Genomic DNA, 15,370 nt, shown 5'->3' with positions numbered 1-15,370 from the left:
CTAATATGAAGTCTCAGGTGTAAGGGTGCGTTGAACTGTGAGATTTTGTGCCACTCTACAGGCATGTTTTTTGGGGAAAATATATGTTGAATTCTGGTTAATAAGGAGAAGCTCTATAGAAAATGTACGGACGTTTATAATGTCACAGTTGACTAAAAATCGCATTCGAATTGCAAGATTCCATGTTCAACTCTACTCCACATTGTTGCCCATCCTTCAATAATAAAAGTTTCCAAACTGAACTAACAAATGCTACTGTATGTTTTTATTCATGAGGGATCTTGAATGGTACGAAGCCATTTCCATTTTGTCAAGACTTGCTTTCTGGCAAAGAAAAAAGGTGTTGAGCTTGATTTACTTCAAATCACTTGAGGCAAACATTTCCATTGCTTTCTTTCTGCCTTTAATAGACGCGAGTGTAAAACGATTTGAGAGAAATAGTCCAGCCGACATTATTTCCCAAAAGCTTTGTTTCCCTGTCCATATTTAAATTCCAAACACAGTTCTGCCTGTATAACAAAGACTGACCCTAGGGTTAACATGGAGGCCAAAAGGCACCTATTTATATTATGCTGACTTTAGCGGGGTACATGCACACCAGATTTTTTACATCTTTAGAGATTTTTCAAATGTGAGAGACCCCACACGATGGGAAAAAAATATCTTCCTGTGTTATGTTCTTACTTCTTTTGTTGTTTGTGGTGTACTCTAGCTCAACTGAGCACACCACACACAACAATATTTATTTTCATGGCTCAGTCTAACTCGGTTGAACACACACATAAGGACTTCTTTCCGTTGTAAATATTGAACAGGTTTCACATTTAAGATTGTTGACCCCAACCGTTTTACAAGCAGGTCGGCCAGGAAAAAAATCCATCAGCAGGAAGAAAAAAAAACCCGCTAAAATTGAGCCCAATTTTCGGTATGTGTGTACACTAAACCTGTTATTTACTGGGAATAGTGACTGAGCCATAAGTACACCCTAAACTATGATCCCAAAACACTTAAATATAATTTCAAACTCATTTTATAACATTCCCCTAAAAAAATAAATCTTACACAGATTATTATATTTGGCAAAAATGCACCAGAATAGCACCTTCGTAACCATGAAAAAATGTCAATTGTCAAGCATAGTTTGTTAGCTTTTTAATCGCCATTCAGTAGAGCAAAAACCTACACATGCAGCCAAGACTCTCCATTAACTTCCATGAACAACCGGCTAAACTTAGCTCCTCCCCAACATACTGTACCCTTACAGCGGTGGCTTGAGATTCGAGCAATTTACGAGTTTTCGAGATACGAGCCATTAGTCCACTGTTTTTTTTTTTGCTTTTTTCTTTTGCTTTGATTTGTGGCCAACAATGTAAAATACAAGCACTGTATGGTGGCAGTGAACTCAACTCACTTCAGAACAAGCAGCAGCTGGGCACATAGTGAACAATTGTTCAAAAAAGAGGCGTCAAACTTTTATTGCCACTCCTAGTTGAAGTTTATTCTCAAAGTAAACTGGAAATCAAAGAGATACACACGTTGGGCATTTATTATAAAACAACCTCATAACTTTGCCTTAAAGTCTGTGCATGGTAATGCTAACACATAATGCAAAACGCCATAGGCGAGCTAACGAATAGCTACAGTGTTGCGGTGTTAATCCTTTAAACAATGGATATTTGAATACGGTGGAGCGCCGCATATTGGCCGAGCAGCACGATGTCCATTGAAATGAGGCAAAATACAATGTGGCAAAAATGTTTAATTCTTTACATCTTATGTCATTATTCTATGTTATTATAAAGTACAATATGGTGGAGTGCTATCTTTCTTATTAAAAAACACATTACAACAATTAATTGGAAGGCTGGAACGGATTAAAGACATTTTCATTCATTTCAAAGTTACGAGTGTGGTGATGGAATAAATTGAACTTGTATCTCAAGACATCACTGCACTTAGAATGGTCAAGATGTATTACTTCAACATATTTGACACTAATTGTTACGTTCCTATCAGCTAGGGCTTTGGCAGCATCTTGTTGCAGAAAGAGCACAAAATGACGAATAGGTGCAATTTTCAGCAAATAGCTGATGATAGATCCAGCCATCCATCCATTTTCTGAGCCGCTTATCCTCACAAGGGTCGCGGGCGTGCTGGAGCCTATCCCAGCAATCATCGGGCAGGAGGCGGGGTACACCCTGAACTGGTCGCCAGCCAATCGCAGGGCACATACAAACAAACAACCATTCGCACTTACATTCACACCTACGGGCAATTTAGAGTCTCCAGTTAATGCATGTTTTGGGGATGTGGGAGGAAACCGGAGTGCCCGGAGAAAACCCACGCAGGCACGGGGAGAACATGCAAACTCCACACAGGTGGGGCCGGGGATCGAACCAAGGTCCTCAGAAATGTGAGGCTGACGCTCTAACCAGTCGCCCACCGTGCCGCCTGATGATAGATTCCACAGAAAAATGTAAATATGTTAATTTGTGAATCGCAAACCCCAAATAGGTGGGTGTTCACTGTATCACGCTTTAGGCGAGAGTGTCAGAACCCAGTCAAGCTAGTCCGCTTTCATCCAAAGTGACTATTAGACAGGTGCATGCACAATGTCATGAGCTGTCATTGATGACTCCATCTGAGCAGCTGCAGTCGGTGCGAGACTCAGAGCGCTGACCTCCTCCACGCATGCACGAGCACGGGGGATCATATCCCTCGACAGTACCTCGGGGCGGTCGCCAGACCCCGTGCTACCTTTCCCGACTCATCTCATCGGCATGTTTACCTGCTTCACCGCCTGACACCGAGCATCTGTCCTCATGTCTGTCTTTTTCAAACCTCTAAATGTCTAGCTCTGTCCCTTGAATGTAATACAGCAAAATTATTATTTTTTTTCTGCTTATTGGAAATATAAGATGCTGCATTTGCTTCCACACCAAAGCCCCGCCGCCCTCCCTCGCATTCATTCTTCTTGTTATGAGACACAATTTGAATCAATGCGTATGACTCCATGGGATTTTCCACTGCTGGCCCACACAGCAGGTCACGTGTTTTGTAACACAACACGGCTTCACCAGTGACTGCCAGATGCATCACAAAGATAACAGCACAGACTGGAATACAATTTACTAGAGCAAAAATCTCCGCCAATAATTTAAAAAAAAATAATCGGTGGCCTCTCCAACTACGTGACAGTTTCTGCAATCAACATTGTGCGCTCTAATAAGAATGAGGCAGTGGATGGCAAAGAATGGCCATGAGGTGGTTGGAAACACTTCCATTGTGACTCAAATATTAAACATAAAAAGAAAGTTAATTAATTTAACAAAAACAAAATAACGGTGGAATGCTTTATGTTTTTGTGTCCTGCCACAATGTAGCAAACTGTTTCTGCAATCTGTAGCATGCACTCTGAAAAGACTGGGGCAGAAGATGACAATGAATGGCCTGGCGCAACATAAATTCTTGAAATTGAAGCAAAATGTAAACAACGAGCCTAACTCAAAAACACAAATCGTCATCAATTAAAATGTGCTACACAGGGGATGATGTAAGATGACAGAATTGTACCATTTTTTGTTCCAGGTGGGGGGAACAAAAAAAAAAAAAGTAAATTCCTCAAACACATTTGAAATTATTGTGGAGCGCTATAAATATATATATATTTTCTTATCACAATGTTTGCTAGATAGCAAAAAAAAAAATATATATATATATTTTTTTTATAATCCCAGAAAAGCCTACGAGAACATCTGAATTTCATTTGAGTAAATGAGAGCCACATCAAGTGGTGGCAAGTGTGTTCTGGCTCCCATTTAAAATCATATGGGATGTGATTATTTCTCAATACAGCCACATGCCAATTATAAGAGGGTTTGCAGACTTTTGCAATTACATTATTTTAGTTGTTTATTTTTACTTCCTCTCTCAAATAAGATTTAAAAAATAATTTCAATTGAGTTGTACAGGTTATAAGACACATTAAAGGTGGAACACATTTTGAAATTATTTATCTTGGTGTCATTCTTTATATCACAAAAATATGACATGAAAAGGGGTGTGTAGACTTTTTATACCCACTGTGTATTTGAAAAAAAAATCATTTGTAAGCCATTTATTTATAAGGTTAATAATGTAAATTGTGTTTGAAAATGATATTAAGGTGTTTAAGGATCATAGTCTGTGTTTTTTGTTTTTTTTGTTTTTTTTTATTTGTCTATTCCTGGCAAAGCCCAGTTCCTGTGACTCTCTACAAAATATTACTCCAGGGGCAAAATTGCCTTTTTTTGCTCTAAATAGCTCTGTGACAATGGTGTCACGTCGGGTTATTTTTACACCGTGGATGTGACGTGGCGGGAGCACGGTGGCTCCAATCGGGTGAAAGTGAGATGGAATAGGGTGAAAGTACACATCACAACACCTCCTTTAATCTTTGCCAGCCTCACATCATAACACAACAGCACCCAGGGAGAACTACCACACTATCTCATGTTGTTGCCGGAGGTGGCAAAAGTACACACATTCTGCACTTAAGTAGAAACATGTACTTGTGTTTTTTAAAAAACTGATTCTGGTAAAAGTAGGACTGATTTGACTCCTTTATTTAAGTTAAAGTAAAAAAAATAAACAGCAGACTGAAATATACTTACAGGGGAACTAAACCCTTTTTTTTTTTTTTTTTTTTGCGTGAATACATTATATGTGCCACTAGTCGAAACACGGTATCCTGATTGATAGCGTTTGTGAAACAAGAATTAAATATATCCTATCGACCAAACATGACAACTGCTCTCACACTTGCGTTGCGGACGTCACGTGACCAAACCCGGGAAACGGGTATGCTGCAATAACTAGCATAACTAACTGTGGGTTGATCACATGATAGTTTGAAAAAATTTTAAAACCAAATTATAGAAATCTGAGAATACTTACTGTCAAAAGGCTGAAATCAGAGGATTTGAACAATTTAAGTTTAAAAATGTCTCATAACGATAAATCGTTTATCAAATCATCCAAAAAAATGCTGAAATAGCTGATGATACAGCCTGGAAAAATACATCTCAGTTGCGTGTATTTTTTTCAGATTAGAAAGAGAATTTTTTTTTTAATGCCAGAAGCTGTTGACTTTTAGGCTGGCACAAGACGTGACATAGTCACCTCTAATCATTCTTGGAACGAACAACATCGAGAAGTTCTCTTGCTCTCTGTAGCACCATCGTCCTTAATGCTTCTTGGCTCACATTCCTCCACGCTGTCCATGTTTTTTTTCTGCCCTGTAAGACTCCAAGATCTCAGTCAATCATGTTCTCAACCTCGGTTGACTTTTCCTCTCTCTATCTACGTCTTTTTTATGTGGTGTCGCCGTCCGTCCCTGGAGGTTGTAAAAAGGTAATGAGCCTGTTATGACAAAATAAAGTGTAGAAAGTACAGATATGCTTTCAAATGAAAGGACTCAGAAGTAAAAGTAAAAAGAAAAATAGATACTCATGTAAAGTACAGACAGTATATAACGATACCGGCATATTTACTTTCCCCGTGCAAAAAAATGATGTTCAATAGCTGTGAAACTCTTCTTCCTTTGTTTACATGACTATATTATACTGCTGCCCAGCGGCTAAATGACACACCGGAAAGAGCCACGATGAAACTGATTAACTGATTAATTCTTTACATTCTATTTAATTATGTTAGTACTACAAGAAAGTATTATAGAGTGCCATTTTCCTTATCAAAAACACATAACAAAAAATATTTGGGGAAGAATGGAACAGATTAACGGCATTTCCATTCATTTTAATGGGGAAAGACAATTTGAGATACGATTGATTTATGTTAGGAGCGTGGTCACGGAATGAATTAAATTCATTTCTCAAGGCGCAATTACTTCACACCACTGGTTGTTGCATATGTATTCTTTTGAAGTAATGCCATGTGACAGCTTAGTGACAGCACTCACCCCTGAAGCAGCCATGCGTTTGGCATTAGGAAAGGATCAGGGGGTTATTGAATGGCCAAGAAATCCTACTGGAAACAACACACACCAGAGCTCGGTCCCCTTTATAGCACACATACACACACACGCACACGCACACAAAAGCTGTCAAAATAGGTGACGACGAGGAGACAGACTCGGGGAGAGTGTGACAAGCTGTCTGCGCGTCACTGTGCCGGTCACCTGCTGATGCAGCGATGACATTTTAAGATATAATGACAACATACTAGGCCATTTCTAAAGGGAGCTGGTTTTGACATCGAATGGTTTAAACGTCAAGGAAAGAACAGCGTAAAAAGCAGTGTTTTCCCAGCAATGTACAGTGAGGTCTGAGGCAGTCCATCGAGGAAAAAGTGTTAATCGGCCTTCCACTGTATTCCTCATGTTTGCAGTTATGTTCCCTGCCACCCCTGTTCAAATGCAAGCTTTTTTATGATATTAAAAAAAACATCAGACCTAGATCAATCGTTTCAAAACCACCACTGGTGTGACCTATATTCTCAATTGAATTTTTTCTAATCATTTCAAGAGGGGAAGTAAAAGTAAACAACTGAGATTGTGGTGGCAAAAGTCTGCACACCCTCTTATAACAGGGGATGTGGCTGTGTTCACAATCAACCAATTGCATTGAAGCTCATGTTAAATGGGAGTCAGGCACTCACCTGCCACCCGTTAAAATGCCTCTGAATAAGCCAAATAAAGTTCAGAAGTTCTAGTAGGCTTTTCGTGAAAATCGACATTTTGGTGTGGATACAAATACTTGAAATTAAACTAAAATTAAACCAATCAAAATATTTTGCTATCTGGCTATTTCTAAAAATGTATCTGTGAGCGAGCCATTCAGCACGTCCTCCCCACTGTTTCGTAACAATGGGGCTAGTTTACGCAATATGTTGTTTTTCCTTCCATTATCATGCATGTTCCTAATTTCATCATTAAATGACATCTTGAACATTTGTAAGAGCCTCTTTTTTTTTTTTTTTTAATGTGGTTATTTTGTAAGTTTGTTAAATAATTTAAACACCTGAGAATTGTTTAAAATATTACATTTTTTAAAATGTCTTCCGTATTATTAAATATTGTTTGGGTCAAATTTTACCTATTTTGAAATTTGACAGGACTAAAAATATCATAAATGTCAGGTTATTCTTTCACCCTAAACATTTTATGACTTTTTCTAAAGTGAGCCAAAGTACACAAAAAATGGAAATAATAAAATAATTAAAAAAAAATTGTACAGGTGATACAAAGTTGCAATGGTCAAGCTTGACCCGTGCCTATTTTAATGAATTTTAGATTTGCCAGTTAGTTAGTAAAGGAACTGGTAGTGCTCTTCGTCAGGCTCAGCTTGAAAATGAAACTGTAACAATATCAAATGTGTGCGTGTGTTTTTTTTTGTTTGTTTGTTTGTTTTTTGTGACAGTGGTAACAGCCTTCACAGGGGAGCTGAAAACAGTCCCTCGAACTGTCCGCATTACCACCACATTTGCACGTTCCCGCAGAAACATGGGCCTATTGGTCTTTGAAGGGTCATGGGGGAAACAGTGAAAGAGTAAAACAGAGTAAAAAAAAATCATCATACGTACGAAACACTAAGAACTACTGATAGTAGTTTTTTTTAAATTGAAAAACAAGTAGTATAAAACATACACATTCACTTTTCTCTGAAACATTTATTAATGTCAGAGAGTATATAAATGCATTTTGAAACGCTCTGTTCCTAATTTGATTTAGACAATAAATCAAAAGTGACCCGAAACATACTGTACTATGTGTGCATGAAAAATTAACAGAGTGTAAGGGTTAAGTTGCGTTTTAGTGAGCAGAGCAGTTCTTTCCAGCAGAACAGTGAGGTGCTCCGCCATCCCTAAATGTTCTGTAAATGCAAATGTCAAATCTCCAGACTTCAGAGGCGCCCTTTCTTTTCCCCTAAAGCACATCTCCGGAAAATCCATTTGTCGTTTTTGTCATCAAGGCTTGACAGAACGGCGTAGGCAGAAGGCAGCGTAAATTGGACTGCAATAATAAGGATAGATTAATAAGGATAGTGTGTGTGTGGGGGGGGGAGGGGTCTGAGTGTGAGTGTGTGTGTGTGTGTGTGTGTGGGCGGAGGGTGTTGTGTGTGTTTAGTGAAGAGTGATGATGTTGATAGATCTGAGACAAGCAGTTAAAGGATGGAAGTGGCAAGCCACACTTGCACTGTGCTTCATTTTGCTATCAACAAACAACATTTTCTCTTTGTGATCTCTGACATTGTTTCCACTGTAAGACACTCATTCTCTTGTGCAACCTTAGAGTAGGGGTGTGAAAAGGTTTAATGATTTTTTTTGTAACTGTAAATAAATGTGAATGTTGCAAAACCTCACGTTTTTTAAATTGAATACTAATTATGCACATTTTTGTATTAGATATTTTTTATATTACTCTAATGCTAATAATTTATTGCTTTGTACACAATAATACCAAGCTGAGATTTTGACTTTTATTTTTTTTTTTTTTAAGTTTTCTTTAACTGCTTCGCATATATTAACCTAAAGCATATTAGCCCCCTCTTTCTTTCCATTTTTAAGTAGTGGTACACCAACTTTGTACAACTAAAGTCAGCTAGCTTGATGCTAGCACACAATGCAAAACACCATATACAGGCTAACAAAACTAGCATTGATTTCATAGTGTTATAACCCTTTAAGCAATGGATAGTTGAACACAAACAGTGTAGCAACAGATATAGACAGACAATATGACAATACTCAGGGATATTTCCGTTATACTCTATGTTTTGACTTACAAGTCTGGTCACGGGACAAATTAAACTCTTTAAGCTCAAGCCACCACTGTACCTGACTCCCAGGGGGGAAAGTTTGGCTATCCTTGGTTTAGAGCGACTCCACTCTGACTAGTCTCATAATACCCCCCCTCAGGATTTTTGGCTTCTAATTTCAGAGGCTCTCCTAAATACTCCTTTGTGACCATGTTGTCATGGAAGTCTAAAAGAGAGATAAGAGAGAGAGAGAGAGAGAGAGAGAGTTCCCAAATGCTGATGAAATCTCTCACCGGAGGAAAAATAGAAATTGCACGGCTTGGTTTTTTGTTTTTTTTCCCATGACAAGCATAGCGCAGTATTAATGCTCGGGATTGTAGACTCCCGAGTGACTTGGATAAGCACAGTAAATCCTGTGCAATGACTCTGCAATCGTCAAAATGAATATTTCCCTCATTCTACTCCGTGGATGATCACGTGTCAAATAGGAGTTCACAATGCTGATGCTGCAGTAAGGACTCCCTTTGTTTTTGTTTTTTATAGCTTTATTAGAAACGGGAAATGTATATAAATTAACAGTATTATACATCCATCCATCCATTGTCAACATCGCTTATCCTGGTTAGGGTTGCGGGGTGCTGGAGCCTATCCCAACTGACTTCGTGCGAAAGGCGGACTATACCCTGAACTGGTCGCCACTCAGTCGCAGGGCCAGTATTATACAAAAAGCAAATGTATAGAAATGTACCCATTCCTAAAAATGTAGCTTTTGTTTGCATTCACCCTCATTTGTTAGCTTTAGAGCCACTTGTTTGTGTCTGTAAAGTAATTTTTCAGTCTGATTCTCACCTGTCCATAAAACATACAGACGTGCCTAGGAATAGGAGTGACCTGGCTTACATGTTTTTCAGGATACCAGATGATGTTTACTGTCAAACTAAATATACAGTAAAACTAAGAGATTTACATGTTCTGTATTTAAAACATCCGCCAGCTAAGGCTAACACATAATGGAAAATGCCTACAGGCTAATGCGTTTTTATTTATTTTTGTCCTGTTTGGCTGTTAGGTCAAGCAGAATGGAAAATATGTATCCCTTTTATGCAGGGACAGTTTTATTGTGTCACAGTGGAGTTTTTAAGCTTCCGCTGTGGTATTACAATTGAGGTTAATGAGAATCAGACTTGATCAGTCGAACAAAGACAAAAGACAAAGCACTAATTGTAAACAGGATGAGAGAAGTAAATCATTACATTATTATTATTATTATTATTAATCAGTTTATTTATCTACAACAATGAAACATTAGTTATGAGTTTTGCATGTGGCTGTAGTGCTACACCCTGTGAGGCAAGGACAGGATAAGATAGAACAGGACAAGGACAGGAGAAGAAGCATGCAGGACAAGGGTCGTGAACCCGGCTGTGCAACTGAAGTGCCCTACAGGCTAATCAATAGCATCAGTGTTGCATTATTATAACCTTTTAAGCAATGGATATTTGAGCACAAATGGTGGAGCAACACATAGAGACTGATAATATAACAATATGAACAGAAATATATTCTTCTGCAAAGAATGAAAAATATGACAAATATTACTGTGGCTCACTGAGAAGCTGAGGCTCCATGTATTGCATATCCGGATGTCTGTTCCCAGGTGGTCAAGCCACGCACACCAGAACGAGCAGCACAATGTCCATTGAATTAGAGCAAAGAAAACTTGTTTATTTCTTTGCATTCTATTTAAAAGGGCCATTATTGTATGTTTTTATAAAGTAAAATATTATAGAGTTACATTTACTTTAGAAAACTAAACAAAAAAAAACATTTTGGGTACGGAGTAATGACATTTCCATTCATTCTAATGGGGACTGATAGATACAGTATGTGTTTTGAGTTGCAAGCCTGGTCAAGGAACAAAATAAACTTGTATCTCAAGGCACCACTCTATTTTGATTTAAACCCTTACCCTTAAAACTCTTTTTCACCTTCTAAATTTTCCGGATTTTTGGGGCGGGGATGAAACAGGGTTGCGCTGACGTCACCAGGGAACAGCGTGAGTTGGCCCGCCCCAATATATACACACCATATACAGTATATATCAACACCAAACGCCCTTATTCCATCCCACATCGGTGGAATTGCCACTTCCTTATTCATGATAACTTGGCCCAGTTCTAAAAGTATAGCGTGCAGTTAGCCATCAAATTATGTCCACAACTCAAAAAGAAGAATACATCTGAATTGTCATGTGTTTTGTGTTACTAGGGCTACAGTGTCTCTGCCGTCGGGCCCCACGCGTGTTGCACAGCGAGGCAGCGGCGAAACGGACGGAATTGTACACCTCTACAAACTACAACCACAATAACAAAGAAACTTAAATTAATTCAAATTGGACATTATTAATGTGGTAAAGGTCAAATTCACTGCATCCTTGATGACTTCTCAGTCTGTGTTGTCTGAGCAAAGCCCCCTCGAAGGCATGACAGAGATGGTCATGATTTCTTTTTTCTTTTTTTTTTCCTTTTTCAAAACAGGGATGCTATAAAAAGCAGGGACCGCAGAATGAGGTTTCCTAGAAGGATGTGAGGTGACGTGCCGCATGGTTTGACAACTGTCACATCACATTAGCCTTTGAATGCGGCGCGGCTCTAAAGGCAGGTGGGGCAGATTGATGTGAAGGTGAACGCCTCTTTAAGACGCAGACCCTACTTTACACTACTTATTCAGTAAACAACGATTTTCGGTACGATGAGTACTGTTTTTGTAGGTTATGTGTTATTCACACATCTTCACATCCACACAAAACAAACAGTAGGTATCCCTAACAAGTACAACTTGCATGTCACAAATGCCAAATGCTTGCGTCAAGCTGTTTATTGCCACTCCCAGTTGAGGTTTACTGTAAAACTGAAGCTAAAACAAAGAGAATTACACATTGTGTATTTAACCAAACCACATAAATTTGTCTGACAAAAGTTTGCTAGCCTAATGTTAACACACAATGTAAAAAGCCATAGACGGTCTAACAAAACTAGCATCACTGTTGCGGTAATTCTAAAGCTTTAAACAACTTATATTTGTACACAAACAGTAACACACTTGCAGACAACACATGCAACAATACTCAGAATATATTCTATGTGTACAACAAATTATATTACTACATCTTAATCTTTTTCTGTTTTATCATGCAACGTACGTATACTATGTCTGTATGTATTATACTGCCCCATGGTGGCTAAGGCACACATGAGAAGGAGCACCACAAAGTCCACTGAATTATCACGATGCACATTCTATTCATTTATGTTATTACTGAATGTTTTTATAAAATACAGTACTATATACTGCTATTTTCCTTATTAAAAACACATTACAAACATTGTTGTTTTTTATGGGGATGTTGGAACGGATTAATGGCATTGCCATTTATTTCAATGGGAAAAGATGATTTGAGATGCAAGGGTTTTGAGTTACGGGCATGGTCACGGAACAAATTAAACTTGTGAGTCAAGGCACCACTGAACACAACATATTTGCTTTGTAGACAAATTAGTTTGAGTCCAATTCTCGCCTTCTGATCAAAATCAGCAAAAGGCCCAATTATTTATTTATTTTTTTAAACTTTATTACCCATACAGACAATGTTTTAACATTTTAATATCCCCAACTGTCATATAAATGACATGACTTTAATCAAACGCAGTGCAGCGTATGAACTGCTGCCTGTACGAGTTAAAATACTAAATATTGTCTTCCAAGCGTTGGGCTTTCTGTATCCGTGACACAGGTTTTTCATTTGGAAAATAAAAAAAAGCTAAAGAAAAAACTAAAGTAAAGCGTATGCTTGAGTTAATCCTTTGATCCGCAATCATTTGAATCTTCAGGGATTATTTCCACCTTCATTTCTCATCGGCGATCACAACAATGTGTGTGTTCAGTGATTGAGAGGCGTCATTACATGGGGATAAGTGATGTTTTAGCCGAGAGAGGAAACCTTTTCGCGCTCCCCGGGCACCACATTAGACAGAGTGACAAAATAAAGTATTTTACATTTAACAGCTTCTCTGAGGCTGATCTTCTCCAAATCGGCGATAACCCTGAGCACACGACCGCTCCAGAGGAGATGTTTATCAATTCCTATGAATGGCAAAGTTCTCTCGTCTGGATGCAGTGAAGTGAGGCCGAAAGGGATGAATGTCGTGAGGAAACAAGTCGCCCATGCTCTTGTAATGGAATGTCTGTCTGCTGCCTGATAGGGCCGACTTGTGCTATCAGGGCGTCTGAGGAATGACACGAACACAGCTCCGAATGAGAGTAGGCTGGAAAAATGGCATCTTCCCAACTGTTTGCCGCAGATAAAACAATGATGCGAGTGAAATGAGTCAAGCAAACAGAGAATGGCTGTTTGACAAGATATCTCATTAACAATCAGGGACTCCCGGTTATGCAGATGCGGCTAGACATGTCCAAAATGGAGATCTGACAGAAGATGTCCAAAAACTGTCAGATTCATATTGAATGGCAAGGGAAACCAAAGGCATCTGGGAGCTTCTGTTCATGTCAGTGTGCATTTAATCGCATGCTGGAAAAACAAACCATACAGTCGAAAATCTGCAAAGTAGTGACCATATACTATAGCTCGCTTTACACATAATATCCATCCGTCCATCCATTTTCTGAGCCGCTTCTCCTCACTAGGGTCGCGGGCGCGCTGGAGCCTATCCCAGCTATCATCGGGCAGGAGGCGGGGTACACCCTGAACTGGTTGCCAGCCAATCCCAGTAATGACTAACAGATCAATGTAAATGGTGACGTTGCATCGCTTTGGATTTGAGGTCAGCACAGCGTTTGAGTTGAAAATAACGATTAGGGGGTGAATCGAAGCCTGTCAAGTCAATTAGGAAAAGAAATTCCAACACGTTGGAAGTTGGACAAGTTCAGGCACCTGACACTCGAACAGACGTATTTGTAGTATAATGTGTCGTGGTGTCTCGCGATTATGAGACTAGATGGCGCAGATCATCGAGTGAAGGGCAAAAAACACATAAATATTGTCACTGGCGTTCAACTTGAGCCATACGGTGAGTCAGTGTCGCTCACGGCGCGGTTCTTAGTTGTATATCTGTAAATAAATGATTATGTTGCCATTAAAAGCCCTTTCTGAGTCTCGTTCTTTGTGTTATAGTTTGAGGTGTCACAGAATAGAGTTTCTTGTGAAGTATTATCTCATTAAAACGAGCTTGGATTGTTTATTAATATTCAAGTAGTTAATTAACGTCTTTCTTTAAATATATATGATGTTCCAATACATAAGCAATATTGATGAGCTTTCATTCAGTATGCAGCGCACGTCGTTTAAGACGAAACAAATGGGCATTCATTTGCTTGGCAGCTAGCAATGTTTATGCCTCCAACAGCTTGTCTCAATTTCAGACGTCTTCATCACATTGCAGGTGCACCCAAGGGGGTGCCGCTTTAATTAAAGACCCATAGTGACAGTCAAGTTATAAATGACTTATTGTTGTTATTTGTGACTATCGGGCTCAAGCTTCCTATCAAGGGGTTTTGGGGGGAGCATTTGGGCCGTGCATGTGCACACCTCATGCTCATTACAGATTGGGAGCAGGTGCATCCAGAGAAGTGAATATCCTAATGCCCCATCAGTCGCCACATCTGGGAGGACAATACGTCTGGCTGACTCGCCGGGAGTCTCGCGAAGGCTTTCAAGTTGGAATGAGATCGGGAACTGGAAATACAGTCAGAAATGTACAAATGGCCTTGAATAGAATAAAATAGTCACTCACTTCTTTGGCTTGATCTGAAGGAGTTTCCGACAGTGACAGCACAAGCGGTGAGTACTTCTGCCTCACAGTTGAGATGTCCGAGTTCAAAAGCGACTAAATGAGTAGGGAGTAGTGCAAGGAGAGAGCTTCCACAAGAAAAGCAAGGAGCATACAAAAAAACATCTAAGTAGGAGCAATAACCAATATGGGAGCGAGACATAATGACGCACGAGCAAACAAAAGGAACGATTTGGCCTCTTCCTGGTGTGGCCGCAGAGTTTAAGACTAGGAGCTGATTAACAAAGCGCCCACGTGCGCCTCCTTGCCTCCACTCACTACACATTCCAACAACACTAAAAATGGCAAACTCACTATACAGCGGGGCCTTGAGATATGAGTGTAATTCCTTCCTCAACCATGCTCATAAATCAAAACACTCAAATCTCAAATCACCTTTCCCCATTGAAATAAATGGGAGTGTCATTAATCTGTTCCAGCCCCCCAAGACACATTTTTCCCATTGTTTTGGTTTTTTTAATAAGGACAATATAACTTCTATAGTGTACTTTATAATACCATATAGTATAGCAAATAAGGTTTAACGATTTAAACAGTTTCTGTATCATGATTATTTAATTTTGACTCCTTCTGCTGTGTTAGGCTTGGCCACCGGGGGCAGTATAATGTCTTTACAGGGACACAAACGAAGAAGACAACCACCACTGTGAGTGACTCAGTAAACTGCAGTAATATTAGTAATTTTTCGCAGAGGATGAAGAAATTTGTCTGTGAGTATTGTTATATGGTCTAGACACGTACAAAAAT

This window comes from Phycodurus eques, chromosome 12 (genome assembly GCF_024500275.1).
Source record: "Phycodurus eques isolate BA_2022a chromosome 12, UOR_Pequ_1.1, whole genome shotgun sequence".
In the NCBI taxonomy this organism is placed as follows: Eukaryota; Metazoa; Chordata; class Actinopteri; order Syngnathiformes; family Syngnathidae; genus Phycodurus; species Phycodurus eques.
This window is presented reverse-complemented; position numbering follows the sequence as displayed.